Source organism: Sceloporus occidentalis, unplaced genomic scaffold (assembly GCF_023333645.1).
Source record: "Sceloporus occidentalis isolate IW3139 unplaced genomic scaffold, rSceOcc1.0.p SCAF_3, whole genome shotgun sequence".
NCBI lineage: Eukaryota > Metazoa > Chordata > Lepidosauria > Squamata > Phrynosomatidae > Sceloporus > Sceloporus occidentalis.
In genome coordinates this window covers 189,882,539-189,899,166 of record NW_028316983.1, presented here as the reverse complement: position 1 = coordinate 189,899,166, position 16,628 = coordinate 189,882,539, and the positions used below count along the sequence as shown (strand labels likewise).

Sequence of the window (16,628 nt, the reverse complement as noted above, 5' to 3'; positions counted from 1 at the left end):
ATCCAATTAACATCAATCAGCTTTAGGGCAACATCTTCATATATAATAATCTAATTTTTCTGAAATCCTGAGAACCAGTAGCCATGATTTAAAGCAAAGAGATACAGCATTAATCAGCACATGTAAAAATCCAACCAAAAACACCTGAATTTAAGAATCATCATAATATCTGAAATTTATATCAAACTGTTCTCAAGAAATCACCACTGCTGAACAAGTTGCCTAAATATGATGATCGTAGTCAACTGTAGAAAGTAAGCAGTTCAGTGTCAGAGAATATTTCTAAAATGAACATCCAAGAGAGCTTAAAGGCAGTTCTTGATTTGCACTAGGATGTAGACTTTAGGAAGGATACAGTCTGAAGGTAATTCTTTCCTATAACTTACTATAGGTATGTTTTCCATCATTATCATTCCTTGCTTCAATATATAATTATTAACTCATGGAGGTCCACATTTTCCACTCCTGACTCATCTAAACAAACTCTACATTATTTGTATGTCAGTCTGCTTTGAAACTTAGGCTGAAAACAGACAACGCTAAAGGAGCGGCATCACACTGCCCCTTTGTGTGCTGGATCAGGGTCGTGGCCCGCATGCAGTGGCCCCGATCTGGTCTTTTCCCAGTGCAAAAAGGAGAGCAGAAAGGGTGACCCTTTTGTCACTGCCATGGCTCTCCTGCACTCCTGCAGGATGGGGCACATAATTGCTACACCTCAGAAGCATTCACATGCTGCCTGCAGTCTGGTTGGGCAGGTGGCATGACTCCAGCTTGGGGGCAAAGTCGGGGCATGCGGTGTACAGTCACCACGCCCCCATGCCACCCCCAAGCCAACTCTTGCTGCTGATCTGCTTTCCCCCTGATTTGCGTTTTTATTTTCTCCCTCATAGTATCTTTCCCTCAAACTCTTTTGTCTCATAAAAATGTCTAGTGTCAGACTACCTGGGAAAGTGTTGGGTACAAGGAGTGCAACTACACGTACTTTTTCTTTGTTTGGGGTTTGTATTTAAACATACAGGTCTGTAACCATCATATGCCTGTTCACATGGTTAGAGTATGCTGCATAACAATCTTACCATTCTGTTCTTCATTCTATATACTGAAATACAGTGGGCCCTTCCCTTACGTGGGGTATCCGTTCTGGACCGCCCACGTAAGGAAAATACCATGAATGCTCGAGCCCAATTGAAAATAATGGGGCTCATGCACGTGGCGCACATGGTGCAGGTGCACACACCTTTGCCACTACCAGTGTGTGACATTCAGCATAAGCTGAAAGCTGCATCTGGTGCGCCTGCATATGACACAGGCACGCGGTAATACATTTTGGAGAAAATCATGGGGAAAAGCGATTTGCAAAGAACTACCATAAAATCTTACTCACATTAGTAAACTTTTGATTGCTATACAGAAGAAAAATTGTTGAAAAATTAACATTCATACTGTTAAAATGCATTTGGCATCATCTGCTAGTAATTAAGTGTTTATGTTTATGTAAGCCTTCATTTTTAATATGTTTCTGTATCACCTATAATATAAGGGACAGATGGTATTTATTTTTTAAAGGCAAACATTTATCATTATTATCATTGTGCAGTCGAAGGCTTTCATATTATTATTATTATTGTTATTGGTTTCTTAATATATTCTTCACAGGAAAAAATCCTCTCATAATTTACAGAGTGAATTTAGAGAGTGAGGTTTCGATTTGATGCAGGGATTTATTAATGCTCTGTTTACATAAAGGTGAAATTGCCAAGGACAGTTGAAACCAATGATATTGTTCCTCAGGCATGCCTGACAACATCTGTACACAAAAGAGATATCTTTTACCTTTTTAAAAACTTTTTTTGGCAGACCATCTCTACAAATAGTTAACTTGTTTTTTTGGTACAAGAGAATTCATAATAGAAATCTCTGGGGAAAAAGTACTCACAAACTGTGAAAATACTTCAGCTCTCTCCCTCTCTGTCTCTCTCCGTGTGTGTGTGTGTGTGTGTGTGTGTGTGTGTGTGTGTGTGTGTGTGTCTTTAAAGATTTAATGCCTAAGGAAAAAATACTTTGAATTCCTTCCACTATTCCTTTTCTCCCCTGGGGATTAAAGAATTTTACTGCCATATTAGTCTTTCATAAGGTAATTCTTTTCTGAAAAAGAAACTTCCTGGTCTGGAGTGTGTGAACCCAACCTTCTTTGATTGGCCTATTCAAAAGTAATCACTCCCAGTGGGTAGGTGGTTCATTAGGCCATGAATATTTATAATCCATTGTAAAATCTACTAGGTCTGATATGCCACAGTCACATTCTCATTGTACCAAGGACTGTGTAAAATGTATAAATAGCTTGGCTATATCATATACAATGTGTTTTTCCCCATACAGATCCTTGTGATCAAATGTTGAATTATCGTTTTTTTATCTCCAAAACCTCTGGTTCCTGCTTTGGATTCCATTGTACATTTGATAAAAAATCAAGTAAACCAATGATATTATATTTTAGTCCAGATAAAATGCATTGTAATGTCAATGCACATGACTACTAACAATCCCAGCATGTGTGTTGCTATCCAAGTAGTTGGACTGTTGGCTTGTAGAGCTGTTTATTTTAACAAATCATTTAACTGAAGAGTGACAATGTTCTGTATTGTAGAATCATAGAATCGTAGAATCATAGAGTTGAAAGAGACCACAAGGGCTATCCGGTCCAACCCCCTGCCATGCAGGAAATCCAAATCAAAGCATCCCTGACAGATGGCCATCCAGCCTCTGTTTAAAGACCTCCAAAGAAGGAGACTCCACTACACTCTGAGGGAGTGTGTTCCACTGTCGAACAGCCCTTACTGTTAGGAAGTTCCTCCTAATGTTGAGGTGGAATCTCTTTTCCTGTAGCTTGCATCCATTGTTCCGGGTCCTGTTCTCTGGAGCAGCAGAAAACAGGCTTGCTCCCTCCTCAATATGACATTCCTTCAAATATTTAAATAGGGCTATCAAATCACCTCATAACCTTCTCTTCTCCAGGCTAAACATTCCCAGTTCCCTAAGTCATTCCTCATAGGACATGGTTTACAGACCCTTCACCATTTTGGTTGCCCTCCTTTGGACATGCTCCAGTTTCTCAACGTCCTTTTTGAATTGTGGAGCCCAGAACTGGACACAGTATTCCAGGTGGGGCCTGACCAAAGCAGAATGTATTGGCACTATTACTTCTCTTGATCTAGACACTATACTTTTATTGATGCAGCCTAAAATTGCATTGGCCTTTTTAGCTGCTGCACCATATTGTTGACTCATGTTCAACTTGTAGTCTACTTGGATTCCCAGATCCCTTTCACATGTAGTTTCATTCAGCCAGGTGTCCCCCATCCTATATCTGTGCATTTTATTTTTCCGCCCTAAGTGCAATACCTTACATTTCTCCGTGTTGAATTTCATTTGGTTAGCTTTGGCCCAACTTTCTAGTGTATTCAGGTCATTTTGAATTTTGATTCTGTCTTCTGGAGTATTAGCTATTCCTCCTAATTTGGTGTCATCTGCAAATTTGATGCATATGCCCTCGATTCTGTCATCCAAGTCATTGATAAAGATGTTGAATAACACTGGCCCCAGGACAGGGCCCTGCAGGACCCCACTGGTTACTTCTCTCCAGGATGAAAATGAGCCATTGTTGAGCACCCTTTGGGTTCGGCTGGTCATCCAGTTACAAATCCATGTAACAGTTACCTTGTCTAGTCCACATTTTGCAAGCTTGTTTGCAACAATGTCATGGGAAACCTTGTCAAAGGCCTTACTGAAATCAAGATAAACTATATCTCTAAATTTTTTGAAGAAAAGGCAGAATATATGATCAATCACCAATGAAATAATCAGAAAATATGCCAAACCTGGTTCATCTGAACAATGAAATACATTTATAACATGCAATAGACAACACATACTTCCCCAAATCACAGCAGACTGGAGGAGGGCAAACGTTGTCCCCATCTTCAAAAAGAGAAAAAGAGAGGATCCCAACAATTATCGTCCAGTTAGTCTGACATCAATACCAGGAAAGATTCTAGAGCAGATCATTAAACAGAGAGTCTGTGAACATCTAGAAGGCAATGCCATAATCACAAAAAGTCAACATGGGTTTCAGAGAAACAAGTCATGCCAGACAAATATGATCTCTTTCTTTGATAAAATTCATCTGGCTGGTAATTTTATCAAAGAAAGAGATCAGATTTGTCTAGCATGACTTGTTTCTCTGAAACCCATGTTGACTTTTTGTGATTATGGAATTGCCATCTAGATGTTCACAGACTCTTCATTTAATGATCTGTTCTAGAATCTTTCCTGGTATTGATGTCAGACTAACTGGATGATAATTGTTGGGATCCTCTCTTTTTCTCTTTTTGAAGATGGGGACAACGTTTGCCCTCCTCCAGTCTGAGTATCCCCTACCCATTCCCAGAACGTTTTTAAAAATGCGTGTGATAAGGTACCAAGATTGTATTAAATAGTCAAAATGTTTGAGACTTACTTAAGCACAAACTATGCACAGATGTACATAAGATGTACATAAATAAGAATTGCCACTGGTGTTTTGAAATTCTAGGTGAAATTGCAGCATCCACCTCCAGTGGAACCTTTGCAGAAATGTGAAAGGAAGCTAAAAAATTTGAGTAACATTTTGCTGAGTCTGCTTATTTCCATGAATACTGTGTAGCAAGTTGATTCTTCACAATGTGTAGGAATTGACACTGCATAAATGGAGTGAGAGCCCTGTAGAAAGCAATACAAGCCAGTGTCAAGTGATATTTCACAGAAAGCCCACAGAACCTCTCCCCCCCTCACTGTTTCCTGCCCCACAAAAGGCAGGACTAAAGAAAACCAACGCTGTATGCTTTAAAGTGATGTCTGGTGTACCTTGCTGTTGTCAGGAATTTGGGCTGGCTCTTGACATATTTATGTTCATACTGCCACAATCTCCCATTTATTTCTATGAGTATTATGCATACTAATATCTCTACTTATTGAATATTTGGTTGCTCAGAATTCCTTGCATATGAATTTTGAATTCTTTGAATTTTGTGGCAGGCTATATGAAATTTTTGGACTTCATGCTAGTTCTTTCAAATTGTATATGACTGATATGAAAACATGTAATCATTCTTAGCTATTTTTTTTAATTATTTATAAAAGTGGGTGTTTATTTGTTTTGTACTTGAAATTATTTTATTTGGCTTCTTGTTTTATTTGGTGTTGGACCTTTCCCTTACAAAATTCATGTCCTGTGGCATGCTTTGTTTCTTTTTGGAGGTCAATAGGATGGATGGGAGAGGGAACTCTTCCAACATCATTACTTAATATAAATATTTTTTTAAAAAAAAATATAGCCCTGATAAGACAATTTCTATAATCAATAGATACCTATATTTTTGCCACAATCTTTGGAATGCCGAATACATTTCACAACTGGTTAATAATCAGTGATTTTTTTTCAAATTTTCTCAAAAGGATTTCACACATCTCTACCTAAAGTCAAAATGAGGGGAATGGTTCATGAATGTTAATGAGTCTCATGCTGAATCCTAGAATCCCATATTTAAACTTTAATACATAAGGGGAGATTGCTAGTTTAACCAGCTAGATGATTACTATTATTTCAAAATTTAAGAAACAGCTTTACAAACGTTTTAGAATAAAATGTGTTTTTGTTTTTTAAAAAAAATGGAGAGAAACTCTTAATACAGTTTCTTGAATCACTGGGTGGGCCGAAGAAGACCTTGAGAGCAATACCCAATCATTTGAGTAGTCTTCACTCAGTGGGACTTTCCTTTCCTCTACTCTTCTTCCTCCCATGTTCTTCTCGAAACAGATGAGGGGAGGACTACTAACATAGGAGAGTCTGTTCCACTGGTATTATCCATCCCACTGGTGGACAGACACAGTTGAATACCTACAATGAGCAATCCAACTTGGGTCATTCCAAAATTGTATGTACAGGTATGAGAAAATAGTTAAGGTCTCAGGTAACTCTGCCAGCATAAGTGGCATCATTGTTGTGTGCCTTAAAGTCCTTTCTGACTTATGACTACCCTAAAGCAAATCTATCATGGGGTTTTCTTGGCAAGGCTTGCTCAGAGGGGGTTTGCCATTGCCATCCTCTGAGGCTGAGGGTTTCATGCCCAAGCCAGGATTTGAACCCTGGTATCCATAGAATCGTAGTGCAGTCCTCAAACCACTATGCCACACTGGCTCCTAAGTGGCATAGTAGAAGGAGTGAAGCGATGGTAGAGGGGATAGGGTGGCACTGGAAGTCATCTCTTTCAGGACAGAAAGAGAATGGCAACACATCTCAAATTTTCAATGATGTGCCACACCACAAACACCTTCAGCTTCCAGGCCAATTTAGAAAAACAGCACCAACATATTAGCTCACATCTATGGCCCGGTACAGACCGCCCAAAAAGGACGGTCTGCCGGCACCTAGTTTTGCTCCACAGGGAATCCGCAGCCTCCAGACCGTGGGACTTCCCCACAGAGCAAAAAGAATCCGCAAAAAGTGGGTTCTTCTTGCGGCATGATTATGACGCCACAGTGCGCCAATGGCGCACTTGCGATGTCATAATGATGCCGCAATGTGCAGATGCAGCTAGGCATCCTTCACGTAACAATGGCAGCACCCATCTGTACAGGGCGCCACCATTGTTACGCCCTCATCACGTGCTAAGGTCGAGGCACATGTGGGCAGAGAGCCCTCGGCCAACTCCTAGCACGTGACGAGGGAGCCCAATAGTCCCATCTGTACCGGGCCTTAGTGAATATGTATCTCTTCCTGATAAGGCTCTGCATATAATACAGATTAGTTACCTCTTAGTAAATGTTAGCCATGTCTTTCCCTCTAGAGCAGCTGAACAGTGGTAGATGGATGATTCTTTTCTATTCTTAAAAAAAGTACTTCACAGATAGCTTGTTGAAAAATACTGTACTTTATTTAGTCTGGGATGATGTTCCTGAATGAAATGCTTCTTTAGGTATGCAGTGGGAGAATAGTAAGCATGTACTTTTAATATTTTTTTTTCAAATCCACAATAATATGAACAGATTTTTTAAAAGGTGATTAAAGAAAACAAATCTTAACTGCATGGTTTTGGGAATAGCAATTTAAGGTGTATTTATTTTGAACTAGTTAATTTGGAACAAATACTTTCACAACACAGCCTTTGGCCTCAGGAGTGAACTAAATAATGCATAGCAAAACCAGATGAGTTGGGTGGACTTAACCTTTAAGTGATGTTTGTATAATTTGTTTGTTACCTCAGCTACATTTTATGAACCAACCATCACTTACATTTTTCCCAGTTCATTCAGTGGCATGCACTACTTCATTCCAGCACTTGTCCCTGAATCTTCTGCTTCTTTGCTGTTAAGCAGGAGCTGACCTTACAGTATCTTTCAACTGAATCAGATTTAGTAACAGATGGTCACCTCTGGGACTGTCATCAGTGTGACTTATAAAGCATCTAAGATGGGTCTGTTTGAAGAGCCTCATGACTTGCTCCCCATCTCCTTCACCAGTCCTAGCTCCTTCTTTGTTTAAAAAAGAATATTTTTAGTAGAATTATATAATACAGAATAAAAGTATAATACAGAAAACAGTCCACATGAAACAAATAGGAAAAAAGAAACAAGAGGGCAAGAAAAAAGAATAAAGAAATTAGAAAGAATAATAATAAGAAGAAAAAGTAACTTTTCTTCAGCTGCTTTATTCTAATCCTAATTAAGCCTCCTCCATCTAAAACAAAAGATAAAAATATACTTCTTTCTATAATCTATCAATATTCTATTAGTACACACATAAAGTAAAAATTACAATACAAAATGCTTGTCTTACAAAGAGCTAATACAAAGGTATTGCCAGTACAGACTGACAAAAAGAGCTGGTTTCCCAGCAGCTTAGGGGCATAGCATATGCATGATGCATGCCCCCAAAATTCCGGGAACACACCATGAAGTCTCTCCAAGCAACAACACAGTGGTGGCATTACAGCAGCATAGCATTTACATGCCACACATCACCAAAAACCAGAAAAACCACCGCCGCTGTGGCAAAGGTGCCTTTTTCCCAGCGCAAAAAGGAGTGGCTTTCTGTTAGATTGGGGGTGTGGTGTATGGTTGCCGTGGCCCCATCCCGGTACTCAAAGGGGCAGCGTTACTGCCATCTGTTTCTGGCTTTAGTTTTCTAGTATCTTTCCAATAATAACAGTTAATGATAATAACTAATATATTTAAATAAAATATTTCTCCACTCTTCAAACTTCAGATAATAGGTTTCATCAATTATTATCTTCACTTCCCTAAAATTTAATATCTAAATGTCAAAGTTAACTATTAGGCAAAAACATTATCCGCATTGTATATATAGTAACCTCAACCTAAAATGTAATATGTCATACATCATTACGCCATTCTTCCCTTTTAAATCAAACAGAAACATCATTAAGGGTAATACATAAATCAATCCTATATCAGCACCATTTAAACCTTATCTAATATATATTATACCTCAGTCTTAACACAACAGGGTTTCCCCCCTCCAAACTGACAAAATACAAATTGAGGCAAACTTCTCACAATTTACATACCTTTTGTACAGTTTTCTACCATTATTTCCCCACCTGATCTCAACCTCTTCAATGACCAGTTGCCAATATGTTATAATCCTTGATTTTTTTTTGTCACAGCGTCACCATTCTCATTCATAATTTCCATACTTCCAAAGTTCTCCATCATTCATCTCCCCCCAAAAATGTATCTTAAGATCCCTCATCCAATATCAGAACTGCAGAATCTTCTTCCTTTTCCTTTCCATCATCTCGCAATATATTTTGCACTTCCTCAGCACACAAATCCTGAAACAATCAGTTCACCTCTTTTTAAAAAAAAAAATAAGTGTAACAAATGGGAATACATAGATATACATTTCAAGACATTGCTTTTGCTCTGAGAGTCTTCTCCTTTGTTCTGAGGACTGGAGAAGAAAAGTCAGATTCTGAAGTCTGAAAACTCCAAGGTTTATGCAGCTATAAATAATGTTTAATATTTATTCACTATTGTTAATGATCCATTATAAGTTCTCCATTTTGCTTTCAAACTTCCTGTAACAACTAAATATAAAACCTAAGGGAGGGGTATTCACTGTTAGTATTGTGGAAGGATACTGTGCAGATACTTTGAGGCATCTCTGTTGCAAGGGCAGCTGTGGCTTTCCCTTGCCCTGCCATGGCAACTCAAGCAGCAGAAACCAAAGGCCATTTGCTGAGGGGGAATGGGACCTTTTGTTGCATGACACTTTTCTTGGAGTAGTAGCCCAGCTTGCCTTAATAAATCTAACAGAAACCAGAAGAATTGCCTTCACAGTTTAGTAGAGTGGAGGCAAAGCTATGATGGCTTCTTTCAAGAGTCTGCTGAGTCATATGGCTTGCTTGTAATATAAGATAAAATCTCACCAAATATCTGTGAGGTTTAATCAATCTTGTTAGTTTGGTTTTTTTAACTGGGTCAGATTGTTCCATTTTGTTTGTTGTTGTTGTTGTTTGAGACTTTGCTTTTGTATCCACTTGTTTCTCTGTGTTAACCTCTTTATTTTCTCCTTCTCCTTCTTTTCTTACTTCTCTTCTTTTTTATTTTCCTTCTTCGGTGGAAAAAAAGAAACCACAATAAGCCAGAATGCATTTATGTTCACATGCCATCTGCCATAAGGTGCTCCCAGGAGTCTTTAGAAATGCTGCTAGGAAAAGTAGCCACCCTCTGTCCTGATTGTTGATGCAGAGCTTTCACCTATTAACCCAGGAGAAGCAGGAGGCTCCTGGACACAAGCAAGGTGCTTCCTGCAGCAAATGGCAGTTTGATTTACCCATAAATTCTCTTTCCGGAACTGATAGTCCTCCTGGAAAAATCCACTTCTGCTTTCCATCTGTAAAATGGGAATAATTACTGATGACAGTTTTCCTATACCATCATAACTTTTGCCAAGACAGAACATTTTACAAAGATTATAATGAACCATTAACAAGCCAAGGATAAACAGATATTAGGTGAGGAAGAGAGAAAGACAATGAACAGCATAAACCTTAGAATTAGCCATCATCAGCCCATAACGTAAAAACAAAGGAGGGAAAACTTGTAACACTTTGATGCACTGTTCTCTACTACTAGGTCAGATGCTGTTTTCACAGGAGGATGGCTGTGTATCTAGAGAAAAGATATATTGTGTGTTATTGACTTGAGTTTGCTAGAGCAAGATTCTTTCCAGAGCTGAACCTGTATTTTAAGAGGAATTCACATTTGTATCCTTTATTGTGATATTTGGAAGCAAGTCTACTGCTAGTTACAGCCTCTGCCCTGCAGCTATGAAGGAGTAAGACTCCATTGTTGGAGAGAGAGTAGTGCTCTGTGTAAAAATCTGAGATGTGGTAGGCAAGATGAATCGTGCTTAAAAGCAGTGCTTGCGGTGCTGTCATTTAGAACAGGGAACACTGAAGCTTTAAACGAAAGTGAAAGGCAGGATAAACGCCCCTTTAAAAGTGGTGAAATTCTTAAACTGCCTACAACAACAAATCTTCTCCATTGATGACTTCGCTAAGGGCAAGACAATTTGGCAGAGGATGTCTCTCCCTTGGGTTCAGATCCACAGAATCTTTTTTTAAAAAAAATGTAAATACATTTCTAACAAAACAGCATGACTAGTATTGCATGAAATTCCATGTCCCAGAAACTCTGTAACAAAAAAAAAGGGTTTGCTTGACTATATTCTCAGACGACTTTATACTTTGCTTCAAGACAGATATATTTGTACAGAATCGCATAAAGGATTCTGTGTGACACAGCCAGTTTGCTTGCTGGACGCCTGGCTACCTCTGATGCTCTGTATGCTAAATGCCAAATTTATATTGCAGTCCTAGTCATTTCTGTTCAGAGGTAACCCCATTGAGCTCAAAGTAACTTATTCCCAGATAACTGTCTCTGGTCATTTTGGTGTGCATTATATTCATGCCTTGTTTTTCTAACTAAGAAAAATTCAACTTTAGTTTAGCACACATGGCACAGTCTTGTCCATTCACACTACACAGTTATAGTGCTATGATTCTACTTTAACCCCAATGGCAAGATCCTATTGAATCTTGGGGTTTATAATTTAGTGAGCACTAGATCTTTCTGAGTAAGAATTCTAAATACCCTTCCCTAAACTAAATCCCAGGAAGGAACCACAGCAATTAAAATAGAGTCATAATTCTAACATTTGTGTAGTGTGAAAGGGCCCTTGATCAGTTCAAGTGATCAGCTTTTTTACCTTTTCTCACAACTTTGTGATATCCCTGCAATTCTGAAGTTACTAATTTACTATGAATCTTTAAAACAGTATCACTCAGAGCTGAAGTTTCTAGTTCAGCAAGGTCTCAATGGCCATAACAGATGGGCCAAAAAGAGTGGCTTCTAGCCATTTCAGGGGCATGGCATTCAGATGATACATATCCCAGATTGGCCAGAAGCCATTCAGAGGCCACCTAAGGCAACCCAAAGCCAAGGGCAAAAGGAGCACTAAAAAAAAATCTGCTCCTCCTGGCGGCTCATTTGGGATCACAGCAGCAGCCCGTTTTGAGAGTGGGTTATGCGATTGCCGTTGTCCCCAACCAATCGGGGGCCAATCACAGCTGGAGTGGCTAGAGGCCGCTCCAAGCTACTGGTCTGCTTGAACCCTATATTAGCCAGTGTCCTGTTCAGTGGCAGGGATTCTAATTCAGTGTTGATTCTATACTGCATTATCTCATAGACTTTTTAAATAGCATATCCAGTAATGTCAACTGCAGAAAAAGTGAAGTTAACTAACCATACCACTGGACTAACTATACAAGGTTCACTCATGAAATGGTCTCAGGTAATCTGTTTTGGGAATTAAGCTTTTGATAAATACACGGCTTTTACAATAGGTGCTACACGTTACTGGTCAAGATGTATAACTTACTACATAACCTTTGCATTTTTAAATGTATTTGTCTTGGTTACATTAATCTCTGGATACTAGATGCCTATGGTGCATACAGTGGTAGGTTATTAGTACTAAGTAAAAATTCACTTCCAGCATAAGGCAAAAAGTATTCCAAGATCAGGCTAAAGGACACAAAATATAAATCTTTACACAAAACTACTATGTACAGCTGGGGTGGTGGGACTAATATCTATTCTGAGTTTGTAACAGATTTATTCCACCAAACACATCAGTAAAGCATATTTTGTGTGTTTGTGTGTATCAGTCTTAGACTGGTAGTTTCTCTCTATCTCATTCTGTAAGTACATCTCCCTCTCTCTGACAATATATAGCACTCCACATAAAGAAATGCTGTAGCACTAAACATTAGCAGTGCATTTTGCTTTGCTTTGAGTTTGTCAAGGTGAAAGGTGATTGTGCAGGAAAATGGAACAGTATATTTGCTGTGAGACAGGCAGTAAGAACTCACTCCCATGTTCAGTTATAATTTATGACTGTACTGGTGGGAAGTCCTTATCCCTCTGTGGAGTTAATGCATCTCTACTGTAGCCTGCTGAGAGCACCCTGCATCCCCTCCCACCATCTGTGCATCCACTTGCGTGCCTTTGCCGTTTCCCTTTACTGTGAGATCTCTTGGTGTTAAAACTGTCAGACAACTTCTGCCTGGTAGAAGTGGCTTGATGATGTGTATTAATGTTAAATTGTTGTCTAAATGGAAAAGAGCTGGAAGAGAGATTTATTGCAGGCCTTTTTTAGAAAATATTGTTCCAATGGGGATCTGCCTGTTTTAAAATGATTCCTTGACTTAGGGAGCCTCTAATTTGCTTTTCTTTCCTGATGGAATCACTGTATGAGAAGGGTGGTGAGCTAAATGGTTTTTGTCACTTCTCTGAATCTTTTGCTGATTTGTTGGCAGGCTGGCTTTTTATTTATTTATTTAAAGATTTGTATACAGTATTTGCCCAAAGTGAAGCGAACTGAAGATCATTTACCCACCCATCACCTATTTTGCACTGGCAACTATGTCATTCCCCACCATCACCAATGTTTATTGCTTTCCTCAATTCAGGCAGCCCACTCAGAGGCAGAAAACTAATTGCCTCCACATTTTCCAAGGCATGAGGATCACATGAGTGGAGACTATCAGCAAACAGGGTCATATCTAGAATGGACCCCATATGAAGATTGTCATAGGGTGAAAGCATTGCCTGAAGAGAATTGAGCTGTGACAACAGCCTTGATTGAAGCATGGAAGGATCAGAATTGGACTACAGAGATTTGGGAAAGCGCTGTGTTACCACAGCCCCTTGCTAATGCTATAGATTGTAAGACTATAAGATACATGGACAGAAAGAAAAATAGATCAATAGATAATACCAATACATAAAGGGAAATCCAAAATAAATTTTGATTGTATTGCTACATCAAAATTTATTTTGGATTTCCCTTTATGTATTGTTGCAGTCTGTTGTTAACATTAGGACCTAGGGTTCCCACATCTCAAGGACTGGTCGCATTTCTGCATTCTTTGTTGCAAGGGGATGAATTTCAAGGTGAGAGCACTGGCTTGAAAAATGTGAGGTGGTGAGGTGTATATATTTCCTTCATTTGTTAGACCTAATGTTTTTTTAATATGAATGGCATCTGTGCATCTGTGGTTGGTGCTTCACATATCATGCATAATGACACAACCAAGGGCTTCCTCTTGTAACATCAATCTCATAATAAGTTTAATTTAAAATTTAAATTAAATTTAAAAACATAGCAGTGTGAGTCTAGATCAGTATGCCAAGGGATCTTGTAGTACCTTAGAGACTAACTGAGAGAAAGACGTTAGCCGCATAAACTATCATAGACTTAAGTCTACATCATCAGATACATGGAGTGAAGTGCCTAGGAAAAAACTTCTATATCTATGAAGAGGCTGGATGTGTGTAACAACCGAAATGCAAAACTTGTAGGTATGGAGATGAGGTCACAAATTCAGTTTTAACATCACCAGGGCACTTCCCTTATAACATCACAAGGGGTTCTCTCTTGTGTCTGGGTCCCTGAAACCTGGGAATGGGACTGGGATGCTCCTGGCAACAATGTTTAAATATCAGAATCTTGTCAATTGTTGCACTGCCATCAGAGGCTAGCTGTCTTGTAAATGATGTGTGGGTGTGGTGATGACATTTAGCTTAGTACAAGGTAGTTTCTGGATCCACAAAAGCAAAGTGAAAGATCAAATATTGAAAGAGTGGTAACCACCCACCATGTCAACATTTTAAATTATCTCAGACCATTAGATGATCCTTTCCATGTTTTCCATGCTTAATAGGGCAAAAGAAAAAAAATGTATTTGGTGCACTGGGTCAAGACATCTTTCTTAAGGAAATTCTTCTGTTTAGGGATTAATGTGCCTTTGCTAGTAATCGAACCACAATATATTGATTTTTTTCCCCAGCTGCTTCACATGAAGTGATTTAGAGTGCAGTGTTTAAAAGTGCTGTGAAAGAATCTCAGGACCTATTGGATAATGCATTTGATATCACTGGAGATACAACACTCCAACCATTCATGTCATTTTTTGACTGTTAGTTAAAATAGAGGAGGACCTTTAAAAAAAAAGCAACATTTTTTTTAAAAAAAATTTAATTGTGGACTCCATACCACTTGCCAACTGTTGGTTTGTTTTGTTCCAAAGAGCAGAAAGCTGTCCAACTTAACTTTTTACTACTATGGGATTCTCTAAAACTGAGTGAAATTAAGCAAAATCCCAGGAGACCTTAAAGCTTGGTTTTCATAAGAAAAACCTCAAAATTGTTGCATATATCTGATATGATATTATGGGAGCTGGAGATTAAACCTAAAACCATGGAAGGGGCTAGTAACAAATAACAACTCTGGATTTTTTTTTCTCATCTAAAAAGGGCAGCATGTGCTGAAGGGAGCATCACAGCAAAGTTCCACACTTTAAAAAGAGAGAGAAGAGAAAGAAAAAGTAGGGCAGAATGACTTGAGCAGCTCAGTGTCCAGGTTTTCTTAGGTGAAAGATCACTTTGAGATGACATGGCTGAGTAGTCAGGTTGAAATCCTACTTGGTATTTTATTAATTTAGCACCAAGATAAATCCTGAAATTCTGACAAACTCCATGACAGGTGAAATTCCTTCTTGCAGAATCTGCTCAGCAAGAGGCTGCTCATTTCGTTCTGTTCTGAGGCAGGCAACAGGAGGGCAGCTTTATAATCAGCCCTCAAAGGACCCCCAGCCGCCCCAGAGTCTTGGGCTGATTGAATAACTCCTGGGCCTCTTCCCCTAGGCCTCCATCAGCAGGGGTCCTGTGGAAAGCAATCTCCTGCAGACTGGCACAGAAGTGAGCTTTAAACTACTATTTTCTGCTCTCCAGAGGAGCCTGAAGTACTAAAAGATAGATGGACTGCAGATATTTTATGAGAAACTGTCAGAAGAAGAGCAGGGTAAATGTTTTTTTTCCCCATCATCTTTGAGTCATGTGCTGTATCATTCTACAATTTTCTCCCAGAGTCTTGTACGTTTAAGAGAAGGGATTAATTGGTTGCTGACGCTAATTTCTTTTCCTGCATCCCTCTTATTTTTCACCCTTTTTTCCATTCTATTTTATTTTATTATTTTTTTAAAAAATCACTCAGCGGCCCTCTGCTTAACCACAGTTGCAGAAAATCAGTACCATTTGCACTGAAATATTTATAATGACAGAATGAAAAATTGGATTCATTTTCTGGCTTGTAGCCGAACAGTCGGCAACTTTGTGCGGCATTGTTTAGTATCTCTCTCCCTTCGTTTCATTGGGGTTGCCTTCCCATGCACACACACAGAAAATGCTTCATAGGAAGACTAGCAAAAACACCTCTCTCTCTCTCTCTCTAATCTTGGCAATGAGAAATCAAGTACTACATAACCTTTCAACCATTTATAATGTGTGTAGCAGAAAAGAGAGGGTGGGAGAAGGTGGAACAAGTAGGGAAGATTATAAAAGATGACATGTCGTAATCTATTTTGTACAAGGAAGCACTGTGCAGATGGAGTACCGAGGATTACTTCAGTGTATTCATCGAGAGGCAGTGTGTGGATCTAAGACTAGATAGGATGCCAGGAAATTCTGCCTAGTTGTCTCTCTGAAACTGACTCTGAGGACCAAGTTAGATTACTGCTCAAATGAAAGGAAGCTTTGCTCTGCTACTATTTGTTACAAGAGTACAATTTGGCTAGAGTGAATAGGAAGTGGAGAGGCAGGCTAAAATGTAGGGGATGAAGTGGGTACAGGAGTTTGTGGATTTCACAGAGGGCTTCTCCCTACAGAGGGCTTCTCCCTTTTCTCTCATGACTGAAACACTGAAGTAGACATCAGATGAGATGTGGTTGCCCATATCACAGTTATAATATTCCACTATAGATGGATGCCTAGGTGATGATGAGTGATTTCAAGTCAGGAAAAAATGTGTGAAGGGAGAAAGTCTAACAGTCATTTCTTCTACCATAACTCATTTTCACATACAGTTGGACCTCCTCATCCAGTGATTTTTTTTATTCACGTATTCAAGCATCCACGGCTTGAAAATATTTTTAAAGTATAAA

The 16,628-nt window shown here is 39.0% G+C and overlaps 1 protein-coding gene across 5 annotated transcripts in view; it reads left to right on the top strand.

The window, feature by feature from the left end:
• ZNF521 (zinc finger protein 521) overlaps positions 1-16,628 on the top strand; it is a 363,548-nt gene that overhangs the window by 323,247 nt on the left and 23,673 nt on the right. The gene's annotated exons all lie outside the window — the stretch shown is intronic.